Source organism: Phyllostomus hastatus, unplaced genomic scaffold, assembly GCF_019186645.2.
Source record: "Phyllostomus hastatus isolate PE091 unplaced genomic scaffold, TTU_PhHast_1.1 phas_contig_34, whole genome shotgun sequence".
Lineage (NCBI taxonomy): Eukaryota > Metazoa > Chordata > Mammalia > Chiroptera > Phyllostomidae > Phyllostomus > Phyllostomus hastatus.
This window is the reverse complement of record NW_025333857.1, coordinates 30,228,809-30,244,870: the sequence shown is the minus strand read 5'-3', so window position 1 is coordinate 30,244,870 and position 16,062 is coordinate 30,228,809. Positions and strand designations below refer to the sequence as shown.

The following is a 16,062-nucleotide window of genomic DNA, read 5'->3' as shown; positions in this document are numbered from 1 at the left end:
CCATGATCTGCAAATCTGGCTTCGAGGTTCCTGCTGGTGAGGGGAGGAGGAAGGAGGGAGTTTTCCAGATATGAATATTTAGTAACTAATTAGTTTCAGAGGTCTCTAACCTACCATTATAATAATTATTACTTTTCTTTATATGGCACTTAATACTTTGCAAAATAATTTCACATACTTTAATCAGCACAAAATCATGTGCTGCAAGATTTGAGGGCACAATATTAAAACAATAATGTATCTTTCACTCATGCATCAAGGAATGTTGTCTCACTGCAAACAATGCAAATGTAGAAAATAAGTAGAAAGAGCTCTGAGAAAAATCGAGTAACACCAAGTGCATGCACGGAAAAGATCCTCTCACTCAGAACCTACGTTCCCTTATGTAACTTGAAATTCTAGCAAAGTTCATTAATTTCTTTCCTAAGGCCACTGCAGGTGAAAAGTAAAAGAATAGGGACTATCACAGGGAAGCACTCTGAAAGCTCCCCAGACTGGTATGTGTCAAAGCAGAGGCAAGAGCTTAAAAAAGGCAAAAGAGCAGCAATTAGTGCAGAAACTGAAAACCCTGAACATTCACCAAGTAGCACAGGCAGGGATGTGTCCTGCGCTCAGTCTCTCCAGTCTGGGCCCTACCCTTCGTGAGTGGGTTTTTCACGTAGCTACCTCACCATCTTTCAGGAACTGAAATCTGATCATATCCACCGGCTCCCAACTCGTCGGGCCTTTCACGACCTTCCAAGGCTTATCAGAATAAAAATCCCTTATTTAAACTGGCTCTGGCGACTGCCGCCCACTTCTTCAGCCCATTGCACACTCCCTCTAACTTCAGCCCCACCTGGTGGGCTTCTGCGCATTTCCTTCTCCCTATCTGGAAGTGTCTCTGCTGCCTCTCCTGGGCAACCTGAACCTTGGGAAGCCTTATCTAATCCTGGAGTCTAGATTAGGTTTCCTGGTGAACCCATAGCACCTTCACAGATGCGAATTTATCGTAGCTGCATCTAATTATTAGTCTAATTGTTTAATAGCTGTTTTCTCCAGGGTACTGTGGGCTCTGGGAGAACAAGGACTGTGTCTGGAATACACGCTGAATAAATATTTACTGAAAAAAATGAATATGCAATGTCACATCTTCCTAATATATAACAGTTCATTTTTAATAAAAGATCCTATGGGAGAAGGAGGAGCTACTTTTCTGTGTTTAAGCAAAAAGATTGTGAAGTAGAATGCAATATTCACAAGAATTTTAAAGCAAAAATACAAGAATTTGAGAATGCTGCAGGCTATGCCCCCAGATTTTTCTGTGGCCATTGTGCTTAAAATAATATGGAAACACGGTCTGATAAAAGATCCATTTCTAAAGGGATCTAGATAACCAAGGCTTATCTTCATTTTACTAAATGAAAATATGTAGATGAAGGGGGCTTTGCAAAGTGTAAATTTAATTTACTATTACTGAGAAATCTGTGTCCCTACAAGGGGGAATGATTTGGCTCATATTCCACCACCAATTACAGGTGAGGCTGGCGACAGGTCTCCCGTGGCCTGTCCAGCGCAGTGCTTTTCATTAAGGCACAGCACCTGCCACCTGGTCCCTGCTGCAAAGGTTCCCCTGCCTCACGTCCTCCTCCCCGCCGCTGCCCCAGCCATGTTTAGGGCTGATGTCTTAAGCCAGGCTCAAATACACTTTAAGTTCTGATTAGCCAGAACTGAGAAGCGGGCAGAAAAACCAGGTCGATCATTTCCTGGCATCATAATCCAGAGGCTTTCTGCTTTTTACCCTCAAGACTGGGCAGTTCCCCTCGAAGGCTGCAAACCCAAGACGCTTGCCCCCTAGCGGCAAAATCTCAGGACTGCAGCGCGTTCCAGAGTCACAGTCGATCCTCAATTCTAAGGGTGTTCTTATTGTCGCCAGGCTAGGAGGTGCAGGCAGTATTTAAGGAGACTGGGAAGCGGGAAAGCTCGCAAGTCACTGTGCTTAGGGAACACTCCGCAGGAGGCGACGCGGCTGCCAGGCTCTGTGGTCCTTCAACGTGGCCTGTTTCTGCGCACAGAGGTTGGCCACAGCTGCTCATTGAGAAACCAGGGACCCCCTTAGGCTTCGGCCCAGGAGGGTGGACGTCCCGTTCAGTCCCCTCGGGATGCAACTGCCTTTCCCGCCCCTCGCGCCCCGCCTGGGGCCGGAGCAGGGGCCAGGAGCTCAGGCACTGGCCCGGGTGCGACCGGCGGCGAGAGGTACCGAGGCCCCTCTCGCCCACCCGCACCGCAGATGAAGCCGACGCTCCACCCAGGACACCGCCCCGCGACGTCGGGCTCGCGCTGCGCGCACGCGGGTGGGCGTGGGAGGCAGGGGCGCTACTCGCACGCAGCGTGTGCGCGCGCGCTTCCCCGCGCACCCTCCCGCGCAGGCCGGGCGGCTCGGCCCCCGCTCGCGTCACGAGGGGCGGGAGGGTGGGGAGAAGGGGGTGGGGCCGCGGACGGGAGGGGCCCGAGCGGCGGCTGCGGAGCCCTAGCCGGAGCCGGGCGAGGGCGGCTGCGGTCCCGGCGGCGGCGGCGGCAGCTGCGGCGGCGGCGGCGGGAGAAGATGGTGGCGCTGGAGGTAGGAGCGCCTGGAGCGGAGCTTTATTCCCAGGCTTGGCACCGGCGCTGTCATTAGCGCCGCCTGCTCCCGCGGGCCCGCGGACCCGCAGACCCAGCTGTCAGGCAAGGTACCACCGCCAGGGAGGGGCGGGTGAATGGGGGTGCCCGGCGGTGATGCTACCCCTGACGGAGCCCGGGTCCTCGCCATCCTCATCGAAGGGTGTTCCCGGGTGCAAGGGGCTGCATGGAACAACAGTGCCGATGAGCGAGGACTGCCGGCGACATCCAGGGGCCAATTCCTTTAGCCATCGAGCCAGCGGGGCGGGGGAAGGGGGAGTAGAAGGTAGGGACGCCTGGTGTCCGGTGTGCGCTGAGATGCGGGGCTTTGGGGGCAGCGGGCAGGCGTGATGACAGACATAGTCAGACTGTGTGTGTGTGTAAAAGGTACAGCCAAGGGGATTGGGGGTGGTGGACTGAAGGCGTTGGGGAATGACATTTCCAGGAATCCGGGCTAGGATCCCTCATCTCTCCGCAGACTCTCTGGGAGAGAGAATGTGGTGAAGGCAACGGCCAAGTGGGCAGGATGCACTTAGTGTGTGAGTGTGGAGGGAGTCAGTGGGGTAGGGGCAGATTTGTAAAATCCCGTGTAGGAATGTGTACTCCTCAGGTTGTGTATACTCGTGTGGTTGCATGCACGCTCCCCAAACTGCGCTCTAAACCGAGAGATCTGCGGGTGCCCCGACTTGCCGTCACCGCTGGCTGTGGGACAGTGTCTGTAATTTTGCCCCTGAAAGTCTGAGTACAGTCTCTGTTCCGCTCTTGCATGTGGATGGCCGGGTGTAGAGGTTATTACTTCCCCTTTCTCTGGCCTCTTGACATGGGGATGTGAAAGCGCGCATGTGGCTTTGGGCACATGGCAGGGAAACAGGGGAACGGTTACCCCTTCTGCGCTTGCTGGCGTCCCTGGTTTTGAAGGGAGCCTCCATCCTGTGACACTTCTCTCCTCTGGAAGGGTCTTAGCCGCCCTGACTCTGCAGTTTCTATTGTTTATCTCTTGTCTGACTTGGAAGAGAAGGGTCTTTAATGGCCACGTTCCTTTCTTAATCCTCACAACTTTGAATGTCAACTACACCTTCCCATTCCACATTTAAACGCGGGAAACTAATGGCTGAAGAATGGGTGGTCTTTGTGCTGGTCCTTGCAGAATGAACTCTGGAGGGGTGAAGCGAGAGATTCCATGGTGGGGGGCGCTAATTAGAAAGAATGGGATCATACAGAGAAATATTTGGTACTCTATCGGTCATCATCAGATCGGCAGGGCATTTTCCTTAGGAAAAGGGATACTTTATTTCTCTTGCCAGAGACATCCACTCTCCCAGCTTCCACAATGGCTAGGTGGTACCATGTATCATTCGGAAACTGAAATCCCCCAAGACCCAAGGAGATGGGGTCCCTGGTTGGTGAAGCCTGCTTTCCCAGCCCATGTAGCCTGCTGATGAGGAATTTGGCAAATGTCAGGCTGTCGATAAGTCACCTAGTGGGAACCAGGACAGAGAACTGCATCTAGAGTCTGTAGCTGTTTAATTGTCTCTGCGTAATAAAGATAGGCTTGGGTGGCATTGGGTAGGGAGGAAGGAATGGAGATAGCATATTCGTATGTATGTCTACTGCAGTGTGACTTCCCAGCGCCTGTATTTCTCCTGTGGTATTTGTAGAAATGAGTGTGCCTTTAACTCAATATATTGATACTTCTTTATTAAAATGCGGTGTGACTAGATTAACCTGCTTAGAACACGTTTGAACTAGAACACCTGAAATTCTACTGCATTGCTGTCACAGTCCAAACTGGCTGCCCCTGTCCTCTTTGTAGCAGTCACAGCTACACAAGTAAACACACAGCACCTTGGCACCAAAGGTTTCTTTCTTGGAGTTTTTAAAAAATTTTGTTTGGGGTTAGCAATCGCTGCACGATATTGTTGTTGCACTGAAAAGAATAAAACTAGGGTTATCCGTGTATGTTCTTTTCTTCCCGTTTATCCTCTGTTAATGAATGAAAATGTACAGAGTAGATGCTCTTGGAGCTGTGGGCTTCAAACTCCCCTGTGTCCTTCAAGTCAAGCCTTCCAAAATTTTAATGTGAGGCTGTTGGGGCTTGTCCAAGATTTAAGGGTGGATTTATAAAAATGAATTTTGAATCTTAGTTCTTTGCTCTCTTATTAGCTGTGCCAATTTCTTTCTCGGAAAAGTACTTAAGGAATTTAAAAGGCACTCTAAGAGGGTGTTTTTTTTTTTTGGTAAAGAAGTTGTCTTTATATTTGCGTGTAAATTTCCTATATAAATATCTTACAAGAAAGTTTAAGAATATTAGGAATCACCGAGGTAAATAAACTGTTTAGGAAAAGAAGAATTATACAACAGCACAATTGATGACTCAGGAATTGGTGATTTCCTTTCTAACGCAAATGTGATCATTGTAAAATGCAGTGCCTGGCTTTTCCAAAGATTGGATGGGTGAGGTCATTCGTGGTTGTGTGGATCCTGTAACTCACGCTGGTGTGCAGTTGTGTGCCTGAGCCTGCCATCGGCCACTTGTTTTGATGGATGTGTTGTCTTCAGTTAAAGTAGCATTAATGCTTTTCTATTTCATTATTGCATCTCTTAAAAAAGTTGTTTTTCAGAAGACTTGGAGATAAAAGACATTTGAAAACTGATCTTTGGGGCCAAAAGGAATAAACTATGGGGGAGATGGGAATTGTATTCTATAAGGAAAAGTTGATTGTTGCTAAACCTGAGATAGTTTCAAGCCTAAAATCCATAGTTAACCCTTTGAGTTACCATCATTAACTTACAAATATTTGTTAATTGCTTATCACATCTCAAGCACTATATGCCTTTGGATAGGGATTGGGAAATACTGGGAGACCTGGTGATTTGAAGAATCAGGAGTCTTAGATCTTGCCCAGAGGAAGTTCATGGTCTGGAAGGGGAGACAGAGCATGGTGTATGTAGCTCACTATAACAATGGTGGAAAATGGTTGAATGCTGAGAAAGCCATATTTCTGCAGTGCTGTGGGAGTTCACCAGATACACCAGTAACTTGAAGTGGAAGAATTAGGGAAGGTTACATGAAAGAGAAGTGGAGCTGGATTTATACAGGTGGTATTGGGGCTGGCAGGGAAGAAGGGGCACCCTTGGGGAGGACCATGTAGCAAAGACTTAGTGGTGGAAAGGTGTGTGCCTGCACCGAGAACAAAGACTGGCGTGCTTTGACTGGAGCACAGGGAATGCCACGAGCTGTAATGAGAGAGGTAGTAAGAGAGGTTCTTTCAAGGTTGTGGAGCACCTTGTATGCAGATTTTACTCAGTAGGTACCAGGGAGCCGTGGAAGGTTTCTGAGGAGGAGTGTTGACAGGATCAGGTCTGTGCTTTACAGTGATGACCTTACAGCATTGTGTTGAATGCAATGAAATGAGAAAAGACTGGCAGTAGCGAGACCAAACAGACTGTAGTCAAATTAGGGGTAAGAGGAAATGAGGCAATGGGAGTGAAGAGAAAGAGACAGACTCAAGAGACAGGGTGCAGGAATAATCTGAACCCTTAGCAAGGAAGTCGAAGGTCATTGTCAGGCTCAGCTGAGAGCATGATTGGGTCATTGGCAGAAGGTTCAGAGGAGAATGAGAAAGAGGAGGAAAAAGAAGCTTCATTTGGGCATGACAGGTTTGTCCAAATGAAGGGACTAGAATACGAGTGTCAGTCTTTGAAGAGAGGGTGCAGCTACAAAGAGAGATTAGTAAGTCATCACTTAGGAGCAATTTTGTGTCTCAGGACAGGCCAATAAAGAAAATAAAGCAAGAAGAAGCAAAAGATTAAGATAGGCTCCTTGAGGGGTGTCTGTATGTTGGAGGGAAAGAGAGAAAGAGAGGAGAACAATATGAAATGGGCAGCTGGAGGAAAATGGTAGCAGCAGTATGGTGTCATGGGAGCTAGGAAAGATGAGGGGAGCTACAGTCACCTGTCGCTCTTACAGCACTCCCTGTGGGGGTGGGGTACAACGAAGGAAACGCCTCTGGCTTTGATGCCTGGCTTTCCCTGGTCATCTTGGCGGTAGGTGGAAGTGGCAGCCAGGCTGTGAGGGTTGAAGAGAGGGGAATGATGTACGTGGACACCAGTGAAGGCAGACTTCTTTGTTAATAAGCCAGATGATAAAGGAGGAGAGAGGTTGCTGTGTCAAAGCAATGGTGTAGTAGAGGGAAAGTAATGTTTTCAGGATAGGAAGTCTCAAACCTACATTAAAGCAGAGGAGAAAAATCTATTGAAGGGCAGGGATTGAAAGTGTAAGGGAAAGACTCACCTGATGAAATGGCATCTTTGAGAAGATGGCAGCGTACTGGATGAAGGCCAAGGAAAGACTCTTGAGACAGAAGCACGGGAATTCTGACATAGAACGAAAGGAATTTGGCCCCAGTGTTCTAGGTCAGGGGTCTCCCACCCCCAGGCCACGAACTGGTACCAGTCCAGGCCTGTTAGGAACCGGGCCGCACAGCAGGATGTGAGCTTGAAAGTAATGCACTGGAATCATCTGGGAACTATCCCCTCAACCCTGGTCCCTGGAAACATTGTCTTCCACGAGAAACTGGTCTCTGGTGCCACAGAGGCTGGGAACCGCTGTTCTAAGTATAAAGTGAAAGGTGAGCATGTGAGTAGAATAACAAAGGCTTGGAAGGTGTACTGTGGAAATGTAGCAGTGAATCAATTAAGGGTGAATAAAAGATTATCACCCAACTACGAGGGTCTCCTGCACTTGGAGAGCATAAATTTCCGCTGGAACCAATTAGCCCTGTGTAATTAGGGTTCGACAACTGCTTGTGTGATTTTTGTGACAGTGAGCATTAAATGTTGCTAAGTGTTATTTGTGGTTCCTCCTTCCCTTAAATCCAATGAAAAAAGAGATATTTATCTTTAAACTTAGCTGAGTAAAAGATTCTACCTGTGGAGTATTTCCTGTGACTATTCTCTCTTAGGGATTGCTGACTTAAATAAATAAAGCTTATGGTAAAATAATGGGGGGAAAAGCATAAGTGTGATTTACAAAAGTTGTTTTCCCTGTCTGTAACAGCAGGATATGGCTTTACAGTGAAAAGTCAATGTTTCAAAAGAAAAATTAAATATAGCACTTCACCCAACACTGTACCTATCAGAAGCACTCAATAAATATTTTCACATGGATACAAGAGTGAGTTTGTTTTCTAAAGTAAGGTAGGTATAGTTTCTAAGTCTAAAATTTCAGGATTTCTTATTTACATTGTGGACATTTAATAATTTACATCCCATGGCCCACTCAAGTTTATGATAGAATTAAGTGATTTTATTTATTCACACCTGCTACATAGGTTGTAGCTTTACCAAAACAATTTTTTTTCCACAAAATAATTGTGTATACTTTAGGCCCTTGAGTCAGGGGCTTTGTAATGAATCTAGACGAGTTTACGGAAGTTCAAGTGTGGTGAGTGATGATTTTAAGTTTCTAAGTATGAAACCACTTATGCGTCCTTCCAACAGATGTTCATTGAGCACCTTCTCTGGGCGAATGTACTCTTTTAGGTACAGAGGATACAACAGGGTGCAGGAAGCATGCACGGGAGGAGGTTAATCCCTACTACCATTGATCTTTTAGTGGAAGGAGATTTAAAAAGAAATAAGCAAACATATGTCAGGTGGCGGTGAGTGCTATGAAGAATAAAGCAGAGAAGGCAACAGAATGTGGCAATGTAGGAGATGATGCTACGGGGTGGCCAAGGAAGGCCTGGAGCAGAGAGAGCCTGAAGATACGAAGGAGCGAGCGGTGCAGGTAACTGGGGGAAGGACCTTCTATACAGAATGTCAAGAGCAAAGGGCCTGAGGTAGAAACATGCTTGGTATGATCAGGAAGAGCAGAGAAGCCTCATGGGTTTCCTTGCTTCACCTGGCCATGTCCTATGACACCTGATAGTTGGAGAGCAGTCACTGAGGGAGCAATGTGATGATTTGCCTTTTGGGATGAAATCAGTGGCCCAGGGCTCTAGCACCACATACCATTTGGGGGCTGACTTGTGTGTGCTGTGTGTGTCAGTGCTGAGCTTATGAAAAGATGCTAGATCCTCAGTCAAACGTTCAGGTTAGAAAACTGGAAGAGTGGCTGTCGTCTGGGCAGTGATGAAACATCAGTCAGCTGGAAGTAGGCTCTCTTTCAGAAGCACCACATCACTCTTCTGTTGTCTGAATCTCCTTCAGTTACAGGAGATTCCTTCCTCCATATTTCATGTCCCATTCTTAAGCATAAGGTCCTTGAGGCCAGAACTATGTTTTGTTCATCTGGGTATACCGTGCAACAGAAACACTTTTTGCATCAGTACAGGTTCATCAATCACTTATTGAAAGGAATGGATGAGACATTTCCAAAGATCTAAGTAATCCAGGTGTTAAGAATGAGGGTAAAGCTATTTTACCTTGATTTCTGCAGATAGTTGTTTTTCAAAGAGCACACAAAATCCCCATATGATGCTAAAGTAATTTATGTATGCAGGGCCTGAGACAAGTAGTTTATTTGGGAGGTAACTCCAAGAAACATAAGTGAGAGGGTAGAAAAAATGAGACAGAAAAGGAAAGAAAGCCAGTAAGAGGAAGGCTAGTGAGCAGATTACCATTGTGAGCAATGGAGGATTGGTTCTGCAGGTCTCATGTGGAATGAATTTACAACTGTCCACCAAGCAGTAGGTAAAGTGGGATGTTTATGCACCATTTAATGCTGAGGGCACACAATTCCCAGCACTTTAGGGCTGCCGTTAGCCCCAGCAATCTCCAGAGGCATCAGCGAGAGCTCCTGGGTAGATGGCAGAGAGGGAAACTACTAGGGCTGGGAAAGCTGTCAGTGTGTTGGGGACTGTACAGTCCCCATCAGAGCTATAGGGGAACTCAGAAGTGGGCCGAGGGGACACGGGGCAGGACACCAGCAGCCTCTGATTCACATGGCTCAGAGATATCCGAAAGGACATCTTAACAGGTGAGAACTGGCTTGGTAGTAGTTATGGGTATTTTAATTTAGGGATTTTTATGTATTGCAACAGTTACCTCCAGTTCAGTTCACTCACGCGCCAGCTGTTGACAATCCTCAGTAATCTTGAATGCAGCTTGCCATCTATACCCATGAATACGGTACCCTCAATTATAAAGTGGTCCCCAATTTCCAATGAGATGGTTTAAAAAAGGTTTTATATCAACTAGAAATATACATTCTCAGGATATAAAGACTGAAATGTCTACTTATATTTACTTTATCAGTTTACTTGCATGTATTAAAAATCACATCATATAAAATTAATTTAGAAATATTACATCCTTCTACTTTTACATTTTATGAAGTCATTTACTCAAATGTTTCACATACTTCTTTGACATAAGAGTTTTTTCATTATTAGGCTATTTTTGGCATATTTATTTCTAACTCGTTTGAAATATTATTCTTCTTGAATTTCTGTGTGATGCTGCCACCACAAACTTTATTCCAAGCACTGTGTGCTCATTCACATAACATAAAAATAATAGTTTTTTTTTAATTTTCTTCCTATAGGTGCATATATTCATGATCTGCACAACCCAGCAGTACTGTGTGACTTGTACAAGGACATCTACTACAAACAGTTGGCAAGGAATATTTACATAAGCTGGTGTTAAAGTCTTGACCTTCTTTATTCATTCATTCATCTATCCTATTTCAATCATGTGACCTCCATAAGCATCCCTATCTCGGATGGATTGAGGTTGTTTCAGGTTATCTTCTCCAAATAGTTCTCAAGTAACCTTGGAAACAGACCTCCCCTGTTCATGAAATCTTGGGTCTTTCCAGGTAATGTGTTTTGGACATAGTTTCTTCCTTTAAAATCAGTTGCCATCACATCCAGCATTAATGAATTGCTTGATTTCAATTCCTGTCATCTTGGAGATAATAGGTTTTGGCATTTAGAAAAAAGAAATTGAGAGAATGCCTTGTAAAATGGGAGGCTTTATATGGATTTGGAAATATAAGGCAACTTTCTTTTTATGAAATAGAATTTGGGGGGAAATAGAAATCTGTCATTTTTTATATATGCAAATTGATCGTGGGAGGTTGTTGAAGTGTGGTGGTAAGAACCATTCCCGCCCACTAAATTTCCTCTGCAGCCTCCTCCTCTTCTACCCCACGTGGATTGATTAGTGTGAAAAACACAGCAATTGTTTATTTCATAAAGGAAGTGATTAACCATCATTCTGAATACTGTAATCATTTAGTTTCTGACTTTAATAAATTTTGTAACTTGAGATCAATTCTGTATTAATGAACAGGTACACCTTATTTTATAGAAGTGGTATACTAAACAAGAATGCATAAAGCCTTTTTTTCCTGTAAGATTTAGTATATCTCAAGTGCAGAGGAAGAGCTTGTCATTTAAAGAAATTGCACTTAACAGGAATAGTTACCCCTTAATGTGGCTGTTCACTGAAGGAGGATTTTTATACTGAACATTCCTAAAGTGGGTCATTCTCTACTTTGGAGGCTTTTAAATTTCATGATCCCTAATGAGAACACAATTTACACCATATCCGAGCAACAGAGACAAGTGTATGTAAACAGACACACATGCACACACACACAACATACCACTGAATCAAAAATTTCAAAACCACTTGTTCTCTTTATATGTAATACAGTCCCATATTTTCTATTCTGCATGGCTGCCGATCCACTAAACCCATTTCAGCACCGGTGAATGAGTCTTGACACGCAGTCTGAAAACACCGTTTCCTGGCACTGCAGTCGCCCGGAGCGTGCTTGTTTCCCTGTGGTGTAAACGGTTTCGTGTCCGAAGGTTTTCCCCTCTTGTTTCACACTCTTAGCATATTGGGATATTTGGTGGTGCGGGTGTACAATGTCACAATAATCCTAAGAGGAAACTTTATTTTGAGTAAATATTATATTTCCAAAAGAAGAAGTCATGAGTGTGGAAAATGGAAAGTAGAGAAAGGTGAGTGGATCAGTTCTTAAATCTAGTGGTTTTGTTAACTGAAGCCCAATGTTTTTCCTTGGGCCCTTCTGCCAGCACACGCTGGCCCAAAGAAATGCACAAGCAAGAGTTCGTAGTATAGAAATAAAAAAATTAGTTTAACATTTGTTGGCCAATATAGAGACTGGGAGCTTGCGTTCCAGACCAACCAACTCCCAATGACATGTAGGTTGCAGATTATATAGAACAAAATCACAAGACACCGTAGGTTCAGAGTTAGGGCTGGTGCTGGGAGCTGATTGGTCAGAGGTAACTTAATGGTAATGAATCATCTACTCAGGTCCTAAGGACAGCTTTGAGGTTTTTTCCAGCATCCTTCTGTCTGGTCTCATGGGAAAGTAGCCAAGGATCCTCCATCTTGGGGCTCAGGAACTGAAACCTAACTGAGGACAAGATGTGATCTTCAGCCTTTCAGATGTCTGGACTCCGTGACCAGTAGTCAAGTCCAGGCTCCTCTCTTCCATTGCCATGGGGGTTGCTGATTATCTGGGGAACAGGCTAGGTCTCTGAGCGGCAGAGAGAGACAGAGACAGAGACAGAGAGACAGAGAGAGGAAGAGGGGGCAGAAAGAGGTGATTTCTAGAGCTAGGTTTTAAAACTAAATTTGACCAAAATCATAAAGGCCCTTGGTTTTAATTCCTTCCTTTCTTTTTGATCACTCCTCAGCTTTGAGGGAGAGAGGGGGATGCCTGCTGTAGCTGCTTCCTGCGAAGAAGGAACACAGTACGGGGGTTAGAGGAATGAAACTGTTTCACATGTAATTGAAAATATTCTTGGGTCAAGCCACCGGTCAAGGTTTGAATGATCATCAGGTTGCTAATTTTAGCTTCCCTTGGGCAACAATTGTAAAGGCAGCAGCACCCAATTAGTATCCCAGTACCACAAAGATGCAAAACTAATATGGACATTCCTTAGTGGCTGGGAAGAGTATTGAGCCAGTAGGTGAATGCATCCCCATAGGAAACATTCCAAACTTGGCCTATGGCTGTACACCAGAAAATACCTAACCACTTGACTGCTGGGTCTGTGTGGCTTAACAGACCAGTAACACTGGCCTCATAAGCATGTGTGCATATACAATATTCTTGTCAGAGTAGGGCATGTGTCCCCCTGAATGTGGAGGGAGGAAAGGAACCCCGACTTATTTTGGTGACTTGCTCCATCCATCATTCCCAGTCTGAGATGTTGAATGGGTGTATGATCCAAGGCATTCCTCCGGCCCTAGACATAGGCAGTGGTCCCCAGACCCAGCAGTCAGCTGGTTATGTATCTTTGCACAGGTGGCAGCCCACCATAGGAAGGCATTACCTGTGACAGGTGGAAATTGAAACAAGAAGCTAGAAATTAGAAAACAATGATCTTGGATGTCAGACAGAGGATTTTCTTCATTTTGTTGAAGTCTAGTTTGGTTTTTCAGGCGATTTCTTTCTGAAGAGTATCCTATGATCTGAGATGGGCTTGCAGGGATACTCAGGTGGTTGAGCAGTGGTTCTGATGATATGGTCACTTGGATGTTATGTCATAAATTTGGAGCCAGATTAACTTGAGAGTTGTGAATCCAGGGCTTAACTCCTTCTATTGGTTAGCCAAAACATCCATTATGTTTTTTTTCCATAAAATAACACATTTTTCATTTTAACCAATAACTTTATTGATTTGGATACTTTGAGTATGTTGGCTATCTCCTGCTATTGGCTTCTAGTGGGGAGAGGCCAGAGGTACTGCTAAACATCTTCCAATGCATAAGACAGCCCCACAGCAAAGAATTATTTGACCAAAGTGGCAGTAGTACAAGAAACTTTACAAACCATTTTTGACATGTTTGATCAGTCACAGCACCTTCTCCATACACTGCACAGATCTTTTTTTTTTTTGCATTTCAGTGTGTTTTTACCTTTCTTGAAATAATAAAGCATAATATACTGAAAATGCTGTGTATCTTCTTCCATCTTCAATACTAAAATGGCTACATGAAAATTCACCAATTTTGACACGTTTTTATTAAAATTCACACTTATATGACAGCTGTCACCATACAATTTTTTTAAAATTGTTTTGAATAAAGTTATAAACAACTGATCACTACTAGAGCCATCATAGAAAAAATAATAATAATGGACTCTTTGGCCAACCCAATAGTTTAACAGAAGAATGAGTGGTTAGTAAAATCTGATAAGGTCCCACCCACTTAAAGTTCAAGTTGGTCATTAGGATATTTATTTTTTTCCAGGGTTTTACACGTACTCAGTCTCTGTGGTTGAAATGTTGTAATGGGGCATCTGTGGAGTACTTCATCCTGTTAGAAGAAAATTTATGAACAGCAGTTAAAGTTAATCTCAAGGACTACCTTACAGTGTCTAATTCTTTGATCTTTAGGTCATCAGCATTTCTAAGATTTTTTCTAAAACATAGGAAGGGCATTCCATCTGATATTCCATAAGGACTGAGTTGAATTCTGATTCTTTGAGCTCCTCTCATCCTAAGCAGAGCAATAACCAATATCTTACCCATTTTAGGACAGTTTCTTGGCAAAGGTTAGCGATGGTTTTCTTTAAAGTGTGGTTCATCTGCCCATTTTCCCTCCAGGAAGTGTGAAATTTCTTTTGTATTCCCGAAAGCTGAGAAATGTCCTGGGTCACTGTGGCTGAAAGGCGCTCCTCCTGTCACTTTGAATCATGGAGGGCAGTCCATGTCTAGGCGTGATTTCTTTTACTAAGGCTTTCGTTACTTTTGAGGTCTTCTCTGATGTGCATGGGAATGCTTGGACCCATCCTGTGTGCGAAACGATGTGCAAACACTATTAGAGATCGATAATTTCCCGTTGTTTGGGGCATCGTAGTGAAGTCAGTTTGCCAACCATTTTTCTGTAGGTCCTAATCCACAGCTCTGGACCGCTCTGACTTCTGGGTGAGGTCCTGTTTTAGGGTTCTTTCTGGCACACATATGAATTTCTGAATTACCATTTGAACAGTTGTTTGCAAATACAGCCCAGTAATGTATTTCTGCATCTATTGGAGCATGGCATCCCGTCCTTAATGGGTGACCTGGTGGATGGAGCTGACTGTTTCCTCCATCAGGTGTTTCAGGATTAGAATGATCCCTGTTCATTGCTAATCCACCCCTCTTTCTGGTGAGTCAAATAGCCCGGTTCTTTTGCCCTTTCTTCCTTTCTAAATCTTCTGAAGCATCTTCAGGCCGGACTAGCTTCAAGTCCATGTAATAAATAAGAGCTCCTACCAGAGGGATGAGGACTTTAGTTTGAGCCACCAGTTGGGCAGTAGCTTGATCCGCTTTATTATTTCCCTGGGAGATTGAGCCGTCAGTCTTCTGACGACCTGGGCAGTGTATGACGGCAACCTCCTCAGGTTTCATAACTGCCTTTAGGAGACCTGATATCTCTTGCCTTCTGGCTTCCTGTGTTCCGTGTTCACGAGGCTGCTTCCGTCCATTAACATCTCAAGATGCGGATTCTTCAGCGGTCAGTCAGTCAGCTCTGGTCAACTAGGACAGACTGGTTCAGTTACTGACATACAGTCATGTTTCAGTCCCTCTGGCCCCGGGGTAAGTGGGGTGGGCTTAGAGTAGCAATAGTCTTGAGAATGACGTTGGGATTGTCTCAGAGGATTGCCTGGTATTTTCCCAGCTGGTATTCTCCCTTTTGCCCTAGTAAGGGCAACACACAGGGTAGAGAATGCACTGTGGCGTGCTGCCCCAGGGCGAACTCCCCAGCTTCCTGCGGAAGGTCATAGATAGCTGTTGTGGCCCTTAGACAAACCAGCCATCCCTGAGTAGCCATGTCCAGCTGTTTTGAGAAGTAGGTCACTGGCTTTTTAATATTTCCTAGGTTCCGGATCAAGACACCCAGTCCTATTCCTTGTCTTTCATGCACAGACAAATCAAAGGGCTTTCTTAAGTCCGTAGGGCCTCGGCAGGGGCCATCAGTAACTTTTCCTTAATAGTCTGGAAGGCCTTTTGGCATCCCACAGTCCAAGTCAAAGGCTCTTGATTCATTCCTTTCAGTGTCTCATATAATGGTTTTGTGAGTAAGCCAAAGTCTGGAATCCATATCTTACCAGAACCAGCCATTCCTTTGCTGTTGGGCGGTGGTGGGCATTGCCCCCCTCGCTAGGGCTTCCCTCCTGTCTGGGAGCAATTTTGTTTGTCCTCGAGATAATTCAAATCCAAAATTATCACAGAGGGCTTAGATATTGGGGCTTTATTTTGGGAAACTTTATATCCCCATTCAGCCAAGGAGTTTAAGGTTAGAAGCTTCTTTTTGTCAGAAGCTTCTTTGCTGAGACTGATGAGAAGGTCATCCACATATTGGAGCATTGCATCACCATTCAGCTGGTGCTCCCTTAAGTCTCTGGCTAAAGGCTCTCTAAACAGGCCGGGGGAGTTTGCG

The 16,062-nt window shown here is 44.9% G+C and overlaps 1 protein-coding gene across 4 annotated transcripts in view; it reads left to right on the top strand.

The window, feature by feature from the left end:
* Positions 1-2,478: 2,478 nt before the first annotated feature.
* APBA1 (amyloid beta precursor protein binding family A member 1) overlaps positions 2,479-16,062 on the top strand; it is a 195,404-nt gene continuing 181,820 nt past the window's right edge. For 3 of the 4 annotated variants that reach the window (XM_045840610.1, XM_045840609.1, XM_045840606.1), the window contains exon 1: positions 2,499-2,708. The gene's annotated coding sequence lies outside the window, so the exon portion shown is untranslated. Of the gene's footprint in view, positions 2,709-16,062 lie in introns of all 4 variants that reach the window. The other variant, XM_045840607.1, reaches the window with a different exon arrangement.